The sequence below is a fragment of the Nicotiana tabacum genome, chromosome 18, assembly GCF_000715075.1.
Source record: "Nicotiana tabacum cultivar K326 chromosome 18, ASM71507v2, whole genome shotgun sequence".
Taxonomy (NCBI): domain Eukaryota; kingdom Viridiplantae; phylum Streptophyta; class Magnoliopsida; order Solanales; family Solanaceae; genus Nicotiana; species Nicotiana tabacum.
The window spans coordinates 71983747-72006254 of record NC_134097.1 but is presented as its reverse complement, the minus strand read 5'-3'; the positions used below and the strand labels follow the sequence as shown (position 1 = coordinate 72006254).

General features: G+C 37.1%; 2 long non-coding RNA genes across 4 annotated transcripts; both read left to right on the top strand.

Moving 5' to 3' along the window:
- The first annotated feature begins 13662 nt into the window (after positions 1 to 13662).
- Positions 13663 to 16970, top strand: LOC107807296 (uncharacterized). 3 transcript variants are annotated; one of them, XR_012702119.1, is made up of 3 exons: positions 13663 to 13915; positions 15821 to 15933; positions 16428 to 16970. It is a non-coding gene; the product is annotated as an uncharacterized LOC107807296 (long non-coding RNA). The 3 variants fall into 3 exon arrangements; XR_012702118.1 differs by having other exon boundaries at positions 15815 to 15933; positions 16506 to 16970; XR_012702117.1 differs by having other exon boundaries at positions 15815 to 15933.
- A 2102-nt stretch (positions 16971 to 19072) lies between these two features.
- LOC107807298 (uncharacterized) lies at positions 19073 to 21023 on the top strand. The gene is made up of 2 exons (XR_001652860.2): positions 19073 to 19210; positions 20794 to 21023. It is a non-coding gene; the product is annotated as an uncharacterized LOC107807298 (long non-coding RNA).
- Positions 21024 to 22508: the final 1485 nt, after the last annotated feature.

The following is a 22508-nucleotide window of genomic DNA, read 5'->3' as shown; positions in this document are numbered from 1 at the left end:
TCTTGAGAGAATATCACTGAATGCACAAAGAATGGTGTGTCTTGCACCAGGTTATTTTATCACAAAAGATAGCACAATGGATAGTGATGTCAACTCTTGGTGTACGCTTCTTCCCAATGAGAAGTGACTGATGTATTGTCTGCACAACCACTTCTTGGCAGTTGCATTCCAGCTGGATAGTGGACTTTGTACTTCTGTCAGGACACACCAATGGACCAGGTCCTAGTTGTGTTCCTCTTCTGTGACAGTTGCTAGATGCTCACTTTCTTCTGCTACGTTCCAGCTGTGTACTTGACTTGTACTTTTGTCAGAGAACCCTAAGGGAGCAGGTCCTTGTTGTGCTCCTCTTTGTGTTGATTGCATACAGTCACTGACTTGTGCTTGTGTCGGAGAACCCTGAGGGACCAGGTCATTAGGGGTCCCTGTTGTGTTCCTCCTTGTGGTCATTCATCCTTCGACCAGTTCATATGAAATGTATATCCTGTGGGCTAGGTTCTCTATCTGGTTCGTCATGACAAGTTTGTTAGATCATCAAAACATAAGAAGCATAAGGCTAAGACATTGAAAACCTATCAATTTCCCCTTTTTTGATAATGACAAACTTAGGCATGGACAATATTTGTTTAGAGCAGAAATAACTAGATGAGATGCCAAAACTACACGAAGTTCCCCCTTAAACTTAGATCTCCCTCTTTATGATTTTTCCTTGATCTGAAATCCTACCCCTCACCTCTCAGCATGCATATATTACCCCTCACTCTCCTCACTCTCACCTACACGTGAACTACTACAGCTTGCATCATTCTGAGTAGGTCAGTTTCCCTATCTGGTTCTTGACAGGAAGTTTGTTAGATCATCAAAACATAGGGCAAGATTATTTAAAGTCTATTAATTTCCACCTTTTTGATGATGACAAACTTAACATTTATGAGTAGGAATTTGGGCAGTAAAAACCAGTTTCAAAGTCTCAGGGAACACACAGAGTTCCCCTTGAGACCTCTCAGCATGCATATATTACCCCTCACTCTCACCTACACACTTCTTTTCCCCCTTTTGGCATCATTAAAAAGAACAAGTATTAAGAAGAGCACAAGCAGGTACTAAGCATAATGAAGTCTAACACAGCTAGCTCATGCCACATATGTGCACACAACATGACAGAAAAGAGAAGCCAGAGGAACACAGTATTGTACAAGTAACGAAAGAGAAGCTGTTTTATTAATGTTTACATTGGACTGAGCAAGTCAGGAGCTGTAATGGTTAAGTTCAACATGCCATTACAAAAACAAGCAAACAAAAGTAAAACAGCAGCCACAGGATATTGGAGCAAAAATAGCTTGACACAAAGAGGATCCTAGGGGACACTAAAGGAAGGAGGCTTGAAGGAAGAGACAACAATGGTTTTGAGAACAAGTCCAATCTAGCATTTGCAGACAGTTGTTCTTCAAGTAATTGAGCCCGAAGTCTCTCATTTTCCTTTGCCAGTCGTGAAACCTCCTCATTTACAGAATCAGGTGCATTAGTTACTTGAATAAGCTGAGTTTTCGGTGTGGCATTTCGAGCCCTCAGCCTTCTTATTTCCTCAGAGGCTTCATTTTGAGTGTTGATCAGCTGAGAAATGGTTGAGATGCTTCCACCAACTCTTTCTATACATTTACATTCTTCTAGAGTGGTCTTAGAGAAGGTCTGCTTATGTGTGCCCACTCTGGGATTCCTCAAGGGGACCTAATAGAATCTGAACACATGAGTGAGGAGAAAGCCATAAGGTAACCCATGATTTCCACCCTTAAAATTTGCCACCTTCTGCATATGATCTATCATGATTGCTGGCAAATTGATTGGGATAAACTCATCAAGTGCTTCCAGTAGGACCATATCCGATTTTGTAGTAATAGAGGGCCTCTCAGAGCGGGGTAAGAGTACTTTATTGACCAGTTCAAAAAGAAGCAGGTACTCAGGAAGCAATACCTTCTTATGCATATGTTCCCTATATTGGATAGCTTGCTCTTTCATGATAACTCTCCGAAAGTTTACTCCACAGATACCCTTAACTAAGGACATACCTTCACACGGAATTCTAAGAATCTTTCTCAATGTTGAAGCGTCGAGTACAATGTCTACTCCATTTACGAGCGCACAAATGTGATCCCCCTCAACAGTGAAAAGAGATGCATAGAAAGTTTGTACTGCATCTTCATACACCATAGGCATGCTCCCTTCAAACAAGTGTTTCCATTGTTGAAATTCCACAATCTCCAAAATTTGTCTCATGCCTGCCATCTCCAAAATTACCGGATCAAATGTACGACCCCATAACACTTTCTCAGTTCTTAATCTCTGCCGCCACAGACCACCATCACAGGTCATGCACCTTATTGAACTAGGTTCTTTAATAGTTTCCCTTTTTCGCTTGCTAGGCCCTTCGACGGTCTTTCCTTTCCATCTTGATATCCCCACAATATTGTCCTCAGACACGGTTAGCTCAGTTTGACTCTGTTTAGACTTGCTACTGTACTTCACGGATGACCCTTTCTATTCCTTAATAGTTTCCTCAATTGTCATAGATTGTTGTACTAAGGAACCAGGTTCCCTAGAAGCATCTTTGTTTATTCGGTTTACTGACACACTCTTGATGAAGTCCTCTGGATTCATTTTCCTCTTTTTCCTTTTCTTGACACTCTTCTTACTTTTATATAATGAGGATTCAAAACTCTCTTGCTGTAGTGACCTAGTAGTGTGTAATTTGGAGGAAGACTCTAAGATCTTGGAATGAACAGGAGGTGCAGGAGTGAGTTTGCATGGAAGAGAATCATCAGAAGGCTTTTCTGAGAATATCTCATGAGCCAAGGACTCGAGGAGTGTTGTAATTCTTACATCTCCTAGGAATGGAATTTCTTCCCCCTAGTACTCAGACAAGAGATATGTTCCTTCATTCATTAGACTCTCAGTAGCTATAGCCATGATGTTATGAGCTAATTCCTTTTCTAGTGACTCCTTGAGAGTCACTAAGTCCAACATGGAGGAGTTCAGATACTGGTCAGGATCATCCTTAAGGGCTTCTCACACTTGAGGCGTAAAACCTCCTATATGGTCTTTGATGAGATCATAGGATTGACTAGACATAGGATTCTCAAAATAATGATAAACAGGGTGTATTAGAAATGGGAAAACAGTAGGAGTGGAGGAGGAGCCAGGAGTGGGTAAGGTGGTAGAAGGCATAAAATAATGACGCTCTGGGAATGATTTCGAGGATAATAACGAAGTGGGAGTGGTGTCAATGGTAGGAGAAAGAGACAATTGTTCGATCGCCATTAGATGAGTACTTGGTAGACGAGTAGAGAGAGAAAGAGAGAGATGAGGAGAAGATCCTAGCTATACAAAGGAGATGAAGGTTCATAACTTGTCGTGAGAGAGAAAGAAAGTTTTATTGAAAGAGGGGATAATGATGAGTGGAGAGCGAAACAGGTTCTGAATAGTTCTGAGAACGGCAGTAGGTTTGTGGGGAAGTGTTACCATGAAGATGGGATGAAAGGATTTGAAAAACAAGACATGACACTCAGACGTTGAAAAGTCGGATGATGTGGCAGTTGAGTTACAATTTTTTTTGGTTTAGAGAGGGCATGCAGAATTAAGCACATTACTACTAACTGAGATACAGGAACCTGATGCCAGAGCAATCTTTTGAACATGGTTTTAGCAGCTCCTCTCTCGCAGTTCATAACTTTACCTTTGTTTTCTATGATCATCATGCATGTTTACCTACAACGGTATTGATGTGAGTTAAACTTGGTCAAAAAATACTTTAGCTGCCTTTACCTGACGGTGTCTTATACAGCCAACAGATGGAGGATCAGGTTCTTTATTAGACTCTTGTGACCGCATCTTCAATTTGATTTATCCAGAACATTCTCTATTTGAGTCTTTGATGCATATATCTGGAGTTTGGTCTTCTGTTCTGCAATGCTTTCCACTGATCAATCCCTTCTTCATATTGATCCTCAGAAGATAATCTCACACTTCTATGTGATTGATCCTTTTATTGTCACGAACAAGGCATTTTCTTCCATTTGGCAGCTCCTGGTGGGTTTTGATTCAGGAGGGACCTGGTCCGACACTTATTCTCAAAGTAGAGGGCATTATTCACTGCCTTTGCCCAAAATTTCTTGGCGGTTCCATAGGCGATGAGCACTGTCCATGCAGTATTTTCAATTTCGTTCTTTCTTTCGACTGCACTATTTTGGTGTGGAGTCCTTGGTGTTGAGAAATTGTGCGTGATCCCTTTATCCCCCTCCTCCTTCATTTTGTGAACTCATGTCCAGATGACACTTGAGTTTGGTAGACCGCGGACCAGGTTCAGTTGAGTTAATTTATTTGGAGGTGAGAAGTTTGCATATACCAATCCTTCATGCTATGGTTGCGACTTCACTCATCTCATACCACCAGCTTTTAGAGATTCATAATTAGTCGGAGTGGATGCTCTTGTTTCCTTTGTCCCCTAAGACCACTTGGCAAGTTATCAGATTGGTGACAACACTCTTTTAGGCCATTCACATAGAGCTCGTTCCCACTTGAGTTCTGAAAGAACCTTTCTACCTTTTCATTCACTGAGAATGTACCCTTTACTTCCTTCTCAAGGATACATTCCTTTCCTGCAGGGCTTTCAGTGAGAAGAGATTCATGATGTTTTCAGCTAGGTGCTTTAAGCATTCACTGTCCATTGTCCATCGCCGTCTGCTTTCTCTCATTGTTCCCTGCTCATGCACATCAATGGTTAGATTTAGGAACCCAAACTAGTTTGGGTCTCTTGTTATTATAAAAAGTATGAATGAGGGATTTCCTAGTCCATGCAGGCAACATCCGTTTTTTGCAAGTGGTACCTGGTCCTTTGTTAGTAGTCCCTCCATCAGTAAACGCTTTGTTTTTCTGAGCAGATTGAACCCTGGCCTGGCAATTTTCTTTAAAATGCCCATTGTTCCCACAGTGGGTACATAGCCAGTTATCAGGTACAGTGACATACTTGCTGTGCGGGTTGTAGGGCATTTTCTCCCTTTGGAACTCGATGCCCTACTTGTTCCCACGATTGTTGAGATACATGACAGTGATAGCATCTGAGGACCAGGTCTACTTTAGAGATTTCTCAAGATCATTTCTTACTTTCTCCAACTCAGCTTGGAGTTGTTGATTCCTCTCGAGTTCACTACAGAGACTAGTTTTTACAACAGTTAACTCCTTTTCAAGCATGATGTGCGTCTCACTGGCTACTTCCTTCCCTTTTCCAAGACTTACATTCCTATATTTTCTATTGGGTCCCTAAGTGGTTTCCTCTAGATCGGTGCATATTACTAACAGGTTATCCCTTTCTTCTTTAGTAGATGCAAATTTTTCTTCTAAGGTGTTTCTCACATTGTTAAGGCCTTCTATTATTTCCTTTAGATCAACAACTACTACCATCGGATCGTCTCTTTCATTTTCCACACTAGTTATTCTTTCATTCAAGGCGTCCTTCTCTTATTCAAAATTAGCTATGGTCTCTTTTAAGTCTACTACACAGACCACTAGATCATCTCTAGATTTTTCGATCTCTTCTAGTTCTATGGTCAGTATCTCCTTATAATCTACAAGGCTATAATAGGCATCAATTAGGATATTAGATAAAGAACTTAGCTTCTTAGAAGAATATGATTTCAGATTTCTCTGAACGTCCCTAAAATTTAACTCATCGTCTTCGTCTTCATCTTCTTCATCATCATCATCTGACTGAGCCATCAGTGCGAACAGTGAATCATACTTCATTGCTTCAGTTTCCACTACCATCATGGAACTATTTTATGCATCTGATTCCCTTTTGGATTCACTTGAGGAGTCTCCCCAAGCAGCAAGAGCCTGCTTAACGATATTGTCTACAACATTTTTTCGATTGAATCTTTTAACTGGAACCAGGTTCCTTTTTCCTGCTTTGTCAGGATTTTGCTTGTACTGCTCCTGTCTCGCGAGTGGGCAGTCTTTGATGAAATGCCCTGACTTTCCACATCTGTGATAGAGATCGTTATTCCTTGTTTTACTTGAACTGTCCCACTTTGATATACCACCATTTCTTCGAACCATCTTTTGAAATCTCTTAGTAAGATAGGCCATATCACTATCTTCATCACTTGAATCACTACTTTCAGCCTTAAGCACCAGGTTCTTTTCCTTCTTAGGCTATCTTCTTTCACTGTCTTTTTTTTTCAACTCGTACGTCTTCAAATTACCAATCAACTCATCCATGGTCAAAGTTTGTAGATCTTTAGCTTCAGTGACGTCATTTACCTTACTTTCCCAAGACCCAGGTAGAACACTGAGAATTTTCCTTACAAGCTTATTTCTGGGAATGACATCTCCAAGTGAGTGAAGCTCATTTATGATGGAGGTAAATCTGGTGTGCATATCTTGTATGGACTCATCATCCTTCATCCTGAAGAGCTCATATCAGTGGTGAGCATGCCGATCTTGGATTGTTTGATCTGAGTAGTTCCTTCGTGTGCGGTTTGTAAGTCTTCCCATATTTCTTTGGCAGTATCACAAGCTGATACTCTGTTGCACTCATCAGGTTCTATGCCACACATCAAGATTTTCTTGGCACGATAGTTCTTTTCTACAGTTTTTTGTCAATGTCGTTGTACTCTCTTCTCCCTTTGGGCACCAATGGTCCTGTTTCTTCATAGGAACATGTGGACCATCACAGATGATGTCCCACAGCTCTGAATCTTCTGCCATCATAAAATCATGCATCCGGGTTTTCCACCAGCCATAGTATTGACCATTGAATTTGCGAGGTCTATAGGTTGATTGTCCTTCTTCAAAGTTTGGTGGAGCAGCCATTAAGGATCCTTCCTAGGTGTTAGCCTGATAGGAGAAACTAGCTCTAATACCAATTGTTAATTTATATGAGTCCACCAAACTATAGAGTACCTGGTCCTCTATGAGATGATGCGTAAAATGCAGTAAAGACTGAATGTAAAGAAGGCAAGAGATTTTTCTACGTGGAAAAATCTTATACAAAGGGATAAAAAAATCACGACCTACTCTTGTAGGCTTTTAACTCAACTAACTTGCAATCTCCTTATTACAAGCCACTTTGCAAAAATCCTATTGCAAAAACTTCAAACTAACTTGTGATGCAACCACCACAAGCCACTCTATAATACTCCTATTTACAAAGGATTTAGACTTATGACTATCCCTATTCACAACATAAACTCAGAAGTTTACGAATTTGGTTTGTTCCTAAGACAACGCTTCTAAGAAAGCAAACTAGGAATTACAATGACGAATAAATGACAAGATTACAACTCAACTACGGATGTACATAAACTCATTTAGAAACTAATCCTTAGTGGAGTTGTCTTCTTGTTCTTGACACACCAGTGACTTCAATGCTGGATGAATACTTTTGTTTCTTGAGAGAATATCACCGAATGCACAAAGAATGGTGTGTCTTGCACCAGGTTGTTTTATCACAAAAGATAACACAATGGTTAGTGATGTCAACTCTTGGTGTATGCTTCTTCCCAATGAGAAGTGACTGTTGTACTATCTGCACAGCCACTTCTAGGCAGTTGCATTCAAGCTGGATAGTGGACTTTGTACTCATGTGAGGACACACCAACGAACCAGGTCTTAGTTGTGTTCCTCTTCTGTGACAGTTGCTAGATGGTCACTTTCTTCTACTACGTTCCAGCTGTGTACTTGACTTGTACTTCTGTCAGAGAACCCTAAGGGAGCAGGTCCCTGTTGTGTTCCTCTTTATATTGATTGCGTACAGTCACTGACTTGTACTTGTGTCGGAGAACCCTGAGGGACCAGGTCATCGGGGGTCCTTGTTGTGTTCCTCCCTGTGATTGTTCATCCTTCGACCAGTTCACATGAAATGTATATCCTGTGAGTCAGGTTCTCTATCTGGTTCATCATGACAAGTTTGTTAGACCATCAAAACATAAGAAGCATAAGGCTAAGATATTGAAAACCCATCAACTTAGTCTCTACTTGAGAAAGATAGATTAAGTATAGGAAAACTTGGCTAACAAGGAATTGGGGTGAACTCAAGAAATTGATAGCCACAATTAAAGGATTGATTCTAGAGATAGTAAGACTTGAGCATTTATCACTTGTTTTGTGCAATACCCATTTGGACTTGAGAAAGCCAAATTGGGCAAAATCACTCTAACTACCGAGAGGTATTGAGTGGGTAATTGCGTGTGATTGCTACATTACAACCCCGACCAATCAAACTTGCCCTAGAGTTTTACAATCCGTTAGGTAACCACCTAGGTGGAAGTCACAACCCTAAATCTTTTATCAACTTGAAAAACAACAACACCAAAAATATCGTTCTCTAACTTTTCATTTGTAAACATTAGCATAATCATTAAAAGTAGAAAGAAACAACTAAATATTTGGAAGTGCAATTTTGGGAACTTCATACACTAGACTAGGTATATACCTAATCCCACATAAAGCTCTCTATGGAATCGACCCCAACTCGCGTTGGGTATTTATAATTGCATCGACCGCCTCACAATCCCAATTAGTGGTGGTGAGTTTGGGCGACACCACGCCTTCTCTTACATCCACGGTTTTCCTTTTGCGAGGTCTCAAGTCCACGTCATATGGAGAAATCTCTTCTTCATCGACAAGGATCGAAATCGAGGAGAGAGCGAGTGTAGCAGCTGAGATGGGGCAGAGACAGAAGGCATAGCAAACCTTCTCCTCCTGAACGAGGGCATAATCGCCATGTTCCTTCTTCCAAACCCCCTGAACGAACCTAGAGAAAACACAAAAGTAAGCACGATAAAATAAACCAATTCGAGTGCAACACCGACCAGAAGATGGAAATTACCTATTGAGGGGAGGGCTGGTTTGAACTTCTAAAAAAAGCTCAGGAAATAACGAATCCCCATGATACAGGGGAGAATTCGCTTGATCCTAGTCGGCGAGATGTGTCACCAACTGAAGAGGTCGACCAATAGTTGTAGAAAAGGGAGGATTATTTGACAAGATCGAAATGAACAAATATTTGAGAAGGTAGAAGCAAGAGCACGAGCACTCACGAGTATGGTTCGAACCTGTAACATCGACCACGATGGCCTCGATCTTAACAAAGAAATAGTCAAGCCAGAATTTTCGACTACCTTTATCATCCATTTTTACCACCAAATATTTGCCCCCACGATGTAGAAGGTTCAACATTGTTCCTCGATAAAAGTTGGGTGCAAATAAATGCATCAAGTGCCGCACCGTGAAGTCACATCCAGTTCGACAAACTTCGATAGCATTTTAATCACTTTGTGAATGTAATGAGCGAGTTGAGTAGGGCAAACTTTATAATGGCGGAAAAACTCCTCCACCAGCGAAAAGAGGGGGAATGAGTAGCCGATGGCGAATGGGTAGGCATAAAGAGCACAGTACCTAGGATGGTGGACGTGCATTTTGCCATTATTAGCAGGAATTAGCTCTACATGGTCGGGAAGGCTAAACTTGGCTTTGAATTCAGCCAAGCGCTTTTCATCACCTCTCGTGGTCGTTGAAGATCAGGTTTAGCATTAGGGTTACGGGGGGTGATCTCCTCCACTAAAGGGAGAGCCTCCTCTTTGGCGGCGGTGATGGTATCTTCCCCATGAACAGGAAATACAACAACCAACAGAATGGGGTGGTTCTCCTCATTCATATCAAAAGGAATGTTCGACATGGATATGGAAGCTGAGAAAAGTGAAGAGAGTAAAACTGGAAATATGAAGAACAATTATGAAGCAAGTGAAGAAAAATTCGAATGAGAGTCTAAAGAATGTAAAGTTTGGGTTTTGGTAAAACAAGCCCTAGTTATAGAGATGAAAGCACTGAACCCGAAATGATTCATCATGATTAAAACCAAAATCAAAACAGTAGAGCAAATCAGAGGCCGGGTGAATCAATGCAACGCACCGGGAACATGTGTCATTATGATGAATGACATCATGACGTCACATTTTTTCCTTGATAAGATAGTTCCACTAAATCACCCGGGAAATTTAAGATTTGAGATATTCGGTCCGCGAAATGCCACGTCACTATTTTTTACAACGACCACGACCGTTGTTATCTGTTTATTGAACTCGCCCACGAGGAAGATCTCAACTAGCAGAGGCACTAACTGTATGGGCTAAAATTACCATAATTATATGTGGACCAAGTCGACATTAAGGAGACCTTTGAAGGCTGCTACATGTCGTCAATAGGATATAATGACTTGGCTTCAAAAGATCGATGTCATGAGAAAGAAACATGTCATCGACAAGGTCGAGGTGGCACAACAAAGGACGAAGATGAGGACGAGCACTCCCTTTATTAAAGCAGTAATGACTAGTTTTGTGATTATGGTTTACCAAAGAAGATTACAGTGAATATTCCTCCCAGTTGTACTATTTAGGAATTTGTGGCCCATGTAATCTTATAAATAGAAAGATATGTAGTTCTAGAGGGGATTTTGGGAACATTCATTGTAAAGAAAGAAGACATTGACATTCTCTGGAGATTCTTCCTGTATGTATACACACACACACACACACACACACAAAGCTCACATTTTTCTCACATCTTTATCTACCCTTTCTCCCACGATCCAAGGAGGATCCGAATATTCAAAGACTTATTATTATCTATCCTTGTCAGAAGAATTATTGAGGAATCTCACCCTTTTCGAGTGACCTCCACCCATTTATTTATTTAAATGCTATTTATTATTATTTATTGTTATTTTCCATATTCTTGAATCAATGATCATATCATTATTGTTATCATTTATTTCTACTCAATAGCAAACGCGAGATCCTAGTACGAAAACATTTGGTCTATTTTTTGAATATTGATATTGGCTAAGATTTAACCCTACTTTATTATAAAATCTGAGTGTATAAACATATATCTAAATTTTGGGTCATACAAGTTGTAGTTAATAAAAGTTGACCTAAACATGTAAATTTGTCTTGAAGGGTGAACATCAATGCTATATTACATTGATCTATACTTAAATTCTAACTAATAAAATAACTTTAATTTTCAAAGATAATTAATTTAATTAAGTTAATTGGATACTATTTATAATTATATTTATTCATTATTCAAATCTCAGTGTACAAATACATTGTAATATTATAACGATCGTCTCACCAAGGTCGTGATGGATCTAATTCAACCTACTAGACGAACCAACTAGCATAAATGACAATTTCTAATAGCGTACATCAACATCAGAGATGATAATATAACACTTAATCTATAGTTGATAACACATGTACAAAATTAACCAAAATACCCCTAGGAATTGGTGTCACAGTTTCATTAGCCACTACAATTGAATCAAATACAACTATCTGAGACATAATACATGTATTGTCTGAATTAAAAACAAACTATAATAGAAAGATAAATAAAGGTGATTCCAAAGCACTGCGGATCGATCAAGTAGCTCTACCTTGAGACTCCAAGCAAGTACTCCTAGATAGTCTTTTAGGTTCGGTCCCACTAGTACTAGGCTCAGAACCTGTAATAAAATATATAAAAGTGTAGTATGAGTTAGACTTGTCAAATGGGTCAGGATGACCCACGAATCAGCTCACATAACCTATTAAAATGGACTCCTTAATCGACCACGACCTACTAAACCTTAATCGGAGTAACATGTAATGACTCAACCAGTTATTTTGAGTTCTAGCATTATGTTCTATGATTTAAGACTTTGAGTAGGTTCATATGATATTTTATCACTTTTTACTTATGGTTGGATCGAGTTCCAAAAGGTTCGTAGTGATTTGGAACACTTAGTTCCTATCTAGAAGCCTAAAAGTTAAGAGAGTTGACCAAAGTCAACATATTAGGTAAATGAGTTCCTCTTTCTTATTAGAAGGTTCCAATAGGTTCATATGATGATTTTGGATTGGGACGTATGTTTGATGGGGTCTCAGATGGCCCGAGAAGAATTCATCATTATTGATTAATAATTGGCAATTTGAAGAATTTAAGAGTTCATAAGTTTGACTAAGATTTAACTTTTATGTTATTACGTCTTGCTGCATATTTCGAGCCTTCGAACAAGTTCATATAAGGTATTTGAACTTGTCGGAATATTTTGGAAGACTCGCGAAGGGCTCGGGTGTGATTCAGACGTATCTTGTGAAAGTTAGAGGTTGGAGGACTTAAGAAAGTTAATGATTTTGATTTGATGCTTGATTATCAGTTCTGAAAGTTTATATAAATATACGGACTAGTTAGGATGATTTGAGGGGTCCTGAGAACCTCGAGTGAATTTTATGGTAGCTTTTTTTATCAAATCTAGCCACTTAACAACTGTAGATTTTTTACAGTAGGAGTGTAAATCGCAATGATGATGGTTAGGATATTGATCATAAAGAGTAAAGTAGAATTTGGGATTTTGTCCACATATTGTTCTCGGCGATCACGTAGAATAAATTTCTGCTGACAATGGTCTGGCTTTTGAAGCTTATATCTATCTACAAATTTGGGGATGATCTAAAAATAAATGTTGTAGTCCTTTAAGCCTAATATCTAAATATTTAAATAGTTTGTTATTCCGATATTTGTACAAAAGTTATGGTCATTATACTAAAGGTAGTGGTACAGAGTTACACATTGGTGCATCGCGATCGTGGAGCTTCTTGGCCGCGATAACGAAGAATATAATAGCGTTGGACACTTTGTGAATCGCAATCGCAAGTGTAGTGACCGCAATCACAAAGAAGAGCTACTGCTAGGGGGTATAAAACGTCCAATTTCGGGATTTTGTCCTTATTTTTACTATTTTTAAGTTTTGGAGGACAGGAGAAGACAATTTTGAAGAGGGGTTTCACCTGAAACTTGAGGGGAAGTGTTTCTTACTTGGTTTTGATTATATATCATGATTACTTGTGGATTATTACACCTAACTCAAGGATTTATAGAGTAAAAAAATGAGTTTTTGACTTGAAACTTAATAAAGGGTATTTTGAGATACAACGTCGATTTGGACTCGAATTTAAAAACAATTACATATTTGGACGCGAAAGGTTATGGTTCACGGGGATTTAGTCATAATTCTAGGTTTAGACCAAGTGAGTAATGTTATAGCATTATATTTACAAATATTAATCCTTTTATCAAGCATGCAGTCGATGATGTTCTTACAAAATATGTACTTTTAATTCTTATATAATATGTAATTTTTACATATAATTAATTAAAGTAAAATATCATTAATAAAAAATATGTCAATTTTTTTTTACAATATTAGTTACAAATATATGATATTAATATATTTTCAAGAAACAATATGTATCTTAAATATCAAATTTAATTTCATTTATAAAGGACTTTATTTGTTAAATCTGTAACTTTAATTTTTGATAATTAATTTATATTTTAAAATTTAATCCAATCATATAATTATACTTGTGCAACCAAACAATATATTTGTAATTATATTATGACAAACAAACATATCGTCATAATTAGAATCTATATCTATAATTGAGGGACTTACACCAGCTACGTGGCGCCCTCATTTAGCGGGAAATAAATTTTCTTGCTTTTAGGTTTTTTTCCACTTTAAAACTTAAATTAACCATTGAACCGCTTCACAAACGGAACGGTTTCTTCCCGTAACCCTTCTTGTCTTTTAATAAAGCTTATTTACTCTCTCTTTTGCATACCTATCTCTCTTCCAAAATTCTGTCTATTACTTTGCAATTTTCATCTTCCTTTTTCCTACCGTATTTCTCTCATACCTTTAACTGTGTTAATTTCTATGAACTTAACTCTATCTACCTTCTTTAGGGGTGCTATTCCCCTAATCTAATTTTATAGGTGTGGACAATCAGGGATGCCAAAACGCAATCGAAAGATTGAGGTAACGTCCAAACCTTCTTCACTAAGTATTATGTTTTTTCCACAATTCATATCTGGTGCTGTAAAAATTCTGGAAAACTATAATCTTTTCCCTTATTAATAACTAAGTATCTAAAGATTCTAAAACACTTGCAGAAATTCAAAGATTCTTCATTACTACAATTTTTTTTTTACAATTGATACTACTTGTGTCTCTAATGTTGAGTACAATAATATTGTATTACTGCTAAAAAAAATACCCGAATAAAGTTCGACAACAATGTTTTTAAATGTGGATTATATATATAGATTCTTGCTACATTAGTATTGTTATATTTGTCATGCTCAACTTCTTTGTGTTCTGGTTGAAGAGTGACGTATGCATTTAATACTGCAATAAAAGCCTCTTACTCTTCTTCTTTCTCTTCCTACTAAACTCACGCCTTCGACAATAATATCTATAAATATTTTGCCTTCCATGATTGCACTTGATAACAACTGAAAGAATTATGTTATCTATTGACAAAATAAGGATAAAATAGACGTCACGCCTTCAACAACAATATCTAAAGATGAGGTCACGCCTTAAACAACAATATCTATAAATATTGTTTACATATAGTTTAGTGTTATGGAGTTTAGACTATATTAGATTCTTATTATAACCTTGGATTTTGGTATTGCATAGAAGTTCAACTTCCTGGTACTTTTCTTCCTCTAAAACGAGTATTCGACAACAATATCTATAAAGGTTGTTTATATACAATTTAGTGATATGAAGTTTAAACTATATTAGATCTTCATTGTAGCCTCAGAAATTGATATTGGATATATAGTCGTTCAACTTCCTCCTCTGTTAGCATTTCTTTCTCTACACTTTGTTGTTCTGCTTGAAGCAGCATATGCATTAAATATAGCGGCTACATTGTAATGATCAGGAATATTTTTTCCTAGCAAAATTGTAATGCCTTATTATTTTTGTTTGATTAAATATAGATTGTTGCTATATTAGCTTTGTTATATTTTTCCTGCTCTACTCTTTTCTGTTCTGCTTGAAAATATTAACATACATAATGATCAGGAAAAAATACTTTCTTCCCAGCAATATTATAAAAATCATGAAATCTATTTTCCAACTTTCTCATATCTTGATATTTCGCCGTATCTAAGTGCTTTTTCTCTTCCTTCAAAAGACACCCCTCTTTTTACTCTTTGAAAAGTCATGCCACTCTCTTCATCTTAATTGTAACCAATCGTTGTTTACTCTTCCTCATATTTCATCCTCGCCACAACAAATCCCATCTTTCTTTCTCATTTTTTGTTTGCTGCATTATGATATGTTTCTACCTCATATTTTTCTTATATTTAGCTCTTCTTCCTTTAAAAAGTACAACTCTTTTTACTCATTCAAAAGTTACGTCTCTTACTCTTCTTCTTTCTCTTCCTACTAAACTCATGCCTTCGACAACAATATCTATAAATGTTGTCTTCTCATGCTTGCAGTGGATAACAACTGCATAATCCGGATATCTATAGACAAAATAAGGAAAAGACAGAGTGACGCCTTCAACAACAATATCTATAAAATAAAGTCACACCTTAACCAACAATATCTATAAATGTTGTTTATATATAATTTAGTGTTATGGAGTTTAGACTATATTAGTTTCTTTTTTATAGCCTTAGATTTGGTATTGCAAAATAATTCAACTTCCTGTTACTTCTCTTCCTCCAAAACTGACACATTCGACAATAATATCTATAAATGTTGTTTATATAAAATTTAGTATTATGAAGTTTAGAGTATATTAGATTTTCATCGTAAAAGCATCATAAAGGAAGAAGGTTTGGAATAGTGACGTGATGTCCTAATTTTCCTCCCACTCGCCAGACCTAAAAAATTTCTTCTTTTTTCTTGGAGGAGAAGAAGAACACAAAATTCATTAGCGGAGAAGTCTGACTACGATTATCCAGAAAGGTCCTATTATCTCAGGGGTAATGCAATATAGATGGAAACATTGATCATACAAGCTCATCAAAGTGAGTTAGCAAAAAATTTACTCTTTTTTCCTTCTAATTACAACTTTTGTTAGTCAATGTGGAAGATTTTGTTTCCAATGTTAACGTGATGATTTAAATGTGGTTCTGTAATACAAGTAGAAAACGTGATGTGTTTAATGTAAATCGATTCGTTAGTTCTAGATTTCTCTACTAAAGGATGCAGATTATTCTGTGTGCATATTAGTAGACATTGATATTTTTTTTTATCAAACATCATGTCTTCATATACTAACGAGGGCCTGGATTAGTCATATGAAGGTTAGCTTGATGATTGTTCTAACGATTCTAGGATGCATTTGAGCCCTAAGGATGTGTACGTCTCTATTAGCTTTTTTCCCATTAGATTGTTCATCTTTTTTAGAAAGAATATTTATCTTCTTTAGAATGAAGGATCATTCTAACCAACTATTTTGTTGAAAAACAGTAAATTGCATGAGGCCTAACTAATATTTTGAGCTTCTTTATTACGCTAGGTAGCAAACATATATGCAGACTCCTCTGAAGATTGCCTACTTTGTTGTCTATCCATTTGCTTTTACTAAACCATGCAGTGCTCATCGAGTTATGACTCTGAAAGATGTTAAAAAATTGATATGCACCCCGCAATCAAAGTCAAGGCAAAATAGTAGATCATTAAAATTTGCACATCCAAATCAGCATTCTCGGGCAAGCTTGGCATTCGATCGGAAGACCAAAGTACAGACTGAAGGAGGAAAGCATTAATATTATGAAGACCAAAGGTTAATTCGTTTATTGTTGCCTATTCATTTTTGGAGGCTATGCTGCTCCATTTCTTTTGTGTTTGTGACAGGTTACCAGAAGAGACGTATCCAGAGCATAACAGAGATGGAAATGAAGTCTACTCCATTTGAATAGAGAGCTGATTGTTCCATTTAGATTTGGGGATGTAAAGCGTTGTCCTACTTTTTACTCTAAAGGATCGTTTACTTCTTCTTGGACTTGTGATGTTGTGGTGATGAATCTTGCTAATATAATATTCATATATTTTACTTTCATTTTCTTTTTTCCTTTTCCAACTTTTTGCAGGCCTCCAAGTATATATAAATTCATATAAGCTTGTGATATTAATTAGTAAGAAAGTGCAGAAAGATTCTTCTATGTTCATATTCTATTTTCTTTTCTCTTTTTTGAGACATGGAATATCTTTTTCTACATTGTATTGTCTTTATAAATGTTCATAGAAATTTATTTCATTCATTGTTCGTAGAACATTTTACTATGTAGAGCAACAGTACCTTCTGTAGAGGATTTAACCAAATCTCACAACGGTTCTCTTCTCTTGTATTGATGGAATTATATGCTTTGAGTTCATCTAAAGGTTCGTCATATAATAAAGCCGGCAATGAATTACAAGAGAGAGAGAAAGAGAAATTAATATTTTCCTGAAAAGTTCTGAGGGAAGAGGGCTATAGAATGTGAAAGCAACAATTTAGTTTTAGAAGGGATGTATTACTACTTTCATACCTTTATGAGCATAAAGCTCTCATGTTTAAGAAATTGACGTAATAATTTTTCTGCTTTAAGGATTTTTGGGAATTAAAAAAAGTTTATTTTGTTAAGCGTTTTTCAATTTTGAATGATCTATTTAGGAGTTATAAGGTGCGTGAATAAACTTTGAACTGTGATATTGTGAGTTTTGAAACTCGAAAAATTATTTATATTTGTATATAATGCATGAAAATTATATCTCTTCTATCTTTAACTTTACTTTTTTTTAAAAATCTCTTCTATCTCAATTAAGTTTATAACTAACATTTTTGGTATATTTACTATCTTCTTTTATAACCGCGCGAAGCGCGGACAACTTAACTAGTATTAATATAAAACAGGGGAAAAGGAAGGTGATGTGGCTTTCTCATATAGTAGAATTCCCACTTATCTTTTTTTTTTCTTCTTCTTCTTTTTTTTTTTTGCCTTTTTTGTTTATTTATTTTACATTTTAAAAGTTTATAAGTGTCTGAAAATGCATTAAAAGGCGCGGCTTTACAAAACAACCGTTTTGATACCTTTTAGCTTCTAAAAAAATGGTTGACCTTTCATTCACCAAAAAACAGTTCATTTTTTAGAATTATTAATATGTTTCCTTGGTCCGAGAACGTCTAGGTACGCAAAGCACTCTGACCAAATTTTGTGACAATGAAGGAGAATGGAAGAGGAAGATAGGTGTTGATGGATCTTCTGAGTACCATACTTTTACATATTGTATTTTTTTTTCTCCTACCGGTTTCTTATTGTTCACTTGACTTGATGATTTCTATGAGTATTTCTTCAATCAAATTTATTTCGAACTGCATCTTTTTTCTCATGCTATTTAAATCTCATTAAATTTCTCCTATAAATTTTATAGAGAAAATTAATACTACCCCAAGAAATTGATTTTACCAACAGAATTTGCCGCTGATGATTTTAGCTTGGAAATATTAGCGAAGACTTAGCCGATTAGTGATGAAATTAGGCATTTAGCGACAAAATTCCTATTTACTCTGGAATTACGTAGTTTTGTGATACAAATTAATGTTCTATCACTAATCTCATTTTTTTTATAGTGACGGAAGGGAGAGGTTGATGAAAAATGCAAAACAATTAAAGAAGCAGCAAACCATTAGAAGCACAGTACTCCCCCTTCCACTGCTATCACCGAGATATAGTCGTCTTAAGTCTAGGTTCCTTTCATGAAAGATTAAAATTTGAATGAGAAAAATAAAGTAGGGTTTTTAGCACTACTTATTTTCAAGTGAAGTATCTGCTTTTTCCAAATATTTCTTAGATTGAATTAAGATGTCCTAATATGTTTCAAATGAATAACTATAATATTGCATAATATTATAAGTTTTGATGTATTAGACATATGCATTATAATTTGGTTGTAATCTTCTGTTATTAGAAAACTATTTCATAAATTAACTCACATTTTTATAGACCGCGCAATACGCGAATAACTTTACTAGTACTATATAATTACTAGAATAATAATTATACCAATTATAATTACTTGGTGCCTTTCAAACATACCCTAATGACACCGCAATTGGTTTGGAGAAAGGGCAAAAAAAAAAAAAAAATGGGAACGCGAAGGGCAAAATGACCCGAAATTACTAGAATGTCCTACTAGGAGCTAGGGTTTGTTACCTCCTTATAAATAGAAGAGGAGGCCACAGTTTCATCGTGAAAGCGGCGAAAGTCGAGAGATAAAGAGTGAGCCATCGGTGAAATTTGAGCAAGGATGAGGGCCAAGGTCTGTTATCTCATTCCAAATCCTAGATAATGCATCTTCTTAACTCGACATTTCATGTTTCTGTTTCGTGAATCTAAAATGTTTTCGAATATATGTCGTGTTTGAATTCATGTTTTAGTTTAAACTAGCAATTGATATATGATACTAATGTTCTGCATTTGTGTTGTTGTGATGGATTAAATTGTCTGTTGCTTTCGTTGATTCCGTTATATACCTTAATTTTAAACAGGATACTTATTACTTGTCCTACTTCTAACCCATCGTACTTTCCTTGAGCCACTTTTGAACTCATTATTTGATTCTGTGTCCCCTTGAAAGAAACTCTATGATTTCTCTTTCTTTTTCTTTATAAGGCGGTCAATGGAATCATGAATCTAATCCTACGCACAGAGAATCATTACCTCACTTAGATATTATGTTTAGCATGCTAATATATAAGAAACAGGATTATGCCATCCTCACCAACTTCATGTCATAGAAAACCATATATCTGGGAATTCCTGCACTATGCTATATATGTATTCATATAGCTGAACCCATCATGTTTGGAATGGAGACATAGTTGTTGTTAGCTATATATGCCAGGAGAAAAAAAGATTGTTAACTTCAGCGAGTTTTAATTTGGAAAACACTGCTTTTTTATTTCTCTACAGCTTGCTGATTCTAATTGGAGCCCTGGAAGGCCCTCTTCAGTGTCTTCTCTTTTTTATTTGCTCTGCAGTGTTACAACTGTTATGTTTGCTTCAGATTTTTACTGCATCAAATGACACTATGGGCAGTTGGAATGGTAGAAGGCTTTTTCTAGTCTACCTGAGTATGATATGAGATGCACTTATGGTGTTGTAGATTGCAATTGGAAGAGGAATAAAATTAGACCGACTATTCAAATTAGTGCTCTTTAATAGACTTTGTGTTTTAGCAACATTACCATGGCATGTATATGGTCGGCCAGTGTTATCTTCAGTTTTGAGATTTCTTCTTGTTCTTTTGTAATGTTGTCACTCTAAATTCCCTTATCTGTGCACCCAAGTGTGTGGGCTAGTGGTCAATCATGCGGGGGCAAAAACATTAGGTGCCTTGGTGGATAATGGTACTCGGTACCGGTCTTGTTGGAGTGGGAGGTAGTAGGTACCTCAGGGAATTAGTTGAGGTGCGTAAGCTGCCTTGACACGACGGTAATAAAAAAGTTCTCTTTTGTGTGATGGACTATCTGTCATGAACATGTATTTGTTTAGACAGACTACTATTTGATGTGTGCTGTGCCTTTTGGGATCTGTTGGGGTAAGAAACATTCTGAAGTCCTGGTTTTGCCATAAAGGAAGTATTTGATGGGCTTTACATGGGAAAAAGGGAAAGAATGTACTGGTTTAGTGTGAGGCCCTGGAATGGAGTAGAGAATGTCTGGATTCAGAAGTTGTATTGAGAATGTAGCCAAAGAGATTAAGAGGAAAGCTGAGACAATGGGTTTTCTTTAGCCTCTTCAGATAACAATTAAGTTTACCAAAAGGGAGTTTGCTAAGATTTTTGTTCTCTCTCATCACTGTAACTGCAGCAGCCTCTAATGTTTTCTTTTTTAAATGCAGTGGAAGAAGAAGCGTATGAGGAGACTGAAGAGGAAGCGCAGAAAGATGAGACAGAGATCTAAGTAGAGCAGGGTTCTAGATGCCTAGGATGCTTTCTTGGGTGAATCTGCCTTTTCCTCTTGCTGTCTATCTCTGTGGCAGCTCCAGAGAATGGTGATTGTCTGTTGTTTGAAGCTGCATTAATTAATCTACTATGTTCTATGAAGGAGCTTAGTTTAGTTCCTCTATTACTTGTAAGGATGTTGATTTGTGTTTTTGGGTTTTGTCCACCTAAGATATATGGGAGATTATCCTGAACGTATTCTCTATTAATCTGACTTTCTTGAGAGGATTCCTGTTTGCCTGGGTTGCATCTCATTTGATTATAGTTTGTCTGAATGTTATGCTTCGAGTGATGTTCTTGAGATGAACTGCCATCTGTTTCTGGTGCGAGTTGCTAGGGTTAAACATGAGTCGAAGCCTCAAGATGCATGTTTCTGGTGCGAGTTGCTAGGGTTAAACATGAGTCGAAGCCTCAAGATGCATGGCAGAAGTGAAACACTGGCAGGAACTGAGTCTAGCTCGTGCTTGCTTGGTGTTCAAGAATACGAAAGCATGAAAAAGGTATAGAGGCTTTGGATCAAGTCTCCACAAGAAGCTACTACTGAATGCTGAAACCATATAGCAGGTCATCATGAAAATAGTTAAAACCAGTGTACATACCACTTAAATGTGCTTTCAACTGAAATAACTGTCATTGCATTTTTACAGGAACAAATAAGAAGTATAGTAATGTTGAGTAGAACTTCCAAATGCCAAGATGAAAAGAAAAATTAAACAAATACATGTCGGTTCATTATGCTGAGTTGTTGCAAGTTTTTAGCCGGAAATCAATGCATGCTTTAAGAGGATTACATGGTGTAAATGAATATGAATATGAAGACCGGAGAAGAGGGGGAAATCCCATCCACAAGCTGGTGTTAGATACCACCTAGTGGAAGGTGAGAAGCGGCCAACTATGGTAAGTGTCATGGGCGCGTTTTTGGTCATTCAAAACTCACACCCGTGCGACTTATTTTCAGCAAGTTTGGCTTAAACGAAATTTTGGCAGCAATTCAATAAGAACACAAGCATATACGGGAAAAATCCCAACCTTTGCATTAATGTGGAAAATATACAAAGGACCCCTCACTTTGCTATGAACATAGTCCGCTCACAGCCCACTTTTGACGAAGAACACAAGTCGTTCTTTGCCAACACTAAGACCTGCCCAAGCCCAGCGTTAGCCCCTTTTTAAAACACTTGAAACCCTCACGTTTCACTCTTGTTTCCCACTTGTAATTTCACACGAAATTACCCACACACACTTCTGCCTACGTCACAAAGGCCCTATTTATAAAATATAGGCAGCCCTTAGACTTGACAGCACATGACACTTGTCGTCTACAGCTTTTGCCACTTGTCGGGCTAAGACAAATCTGTTCCTAACATGTAGTTGACATCCCCAACTACTTAGGACACAATATACACGAAATGGGGTCATGATACAAGCATAATCAGATCATGGGACAAAAGGAGTTATGACAAGGTAACCGCCAACTACTTTCCATGTGCATTGCATGTGCCATCTTCACTTGGCCAGCTAATTCACGCCCAAGGCTGGCATTGCGCCCAGCCTTGGCTCATCTTGACATTGCTCCGCGCCAATGCCTTGCCCGCAATCTGCTGCCTATGAT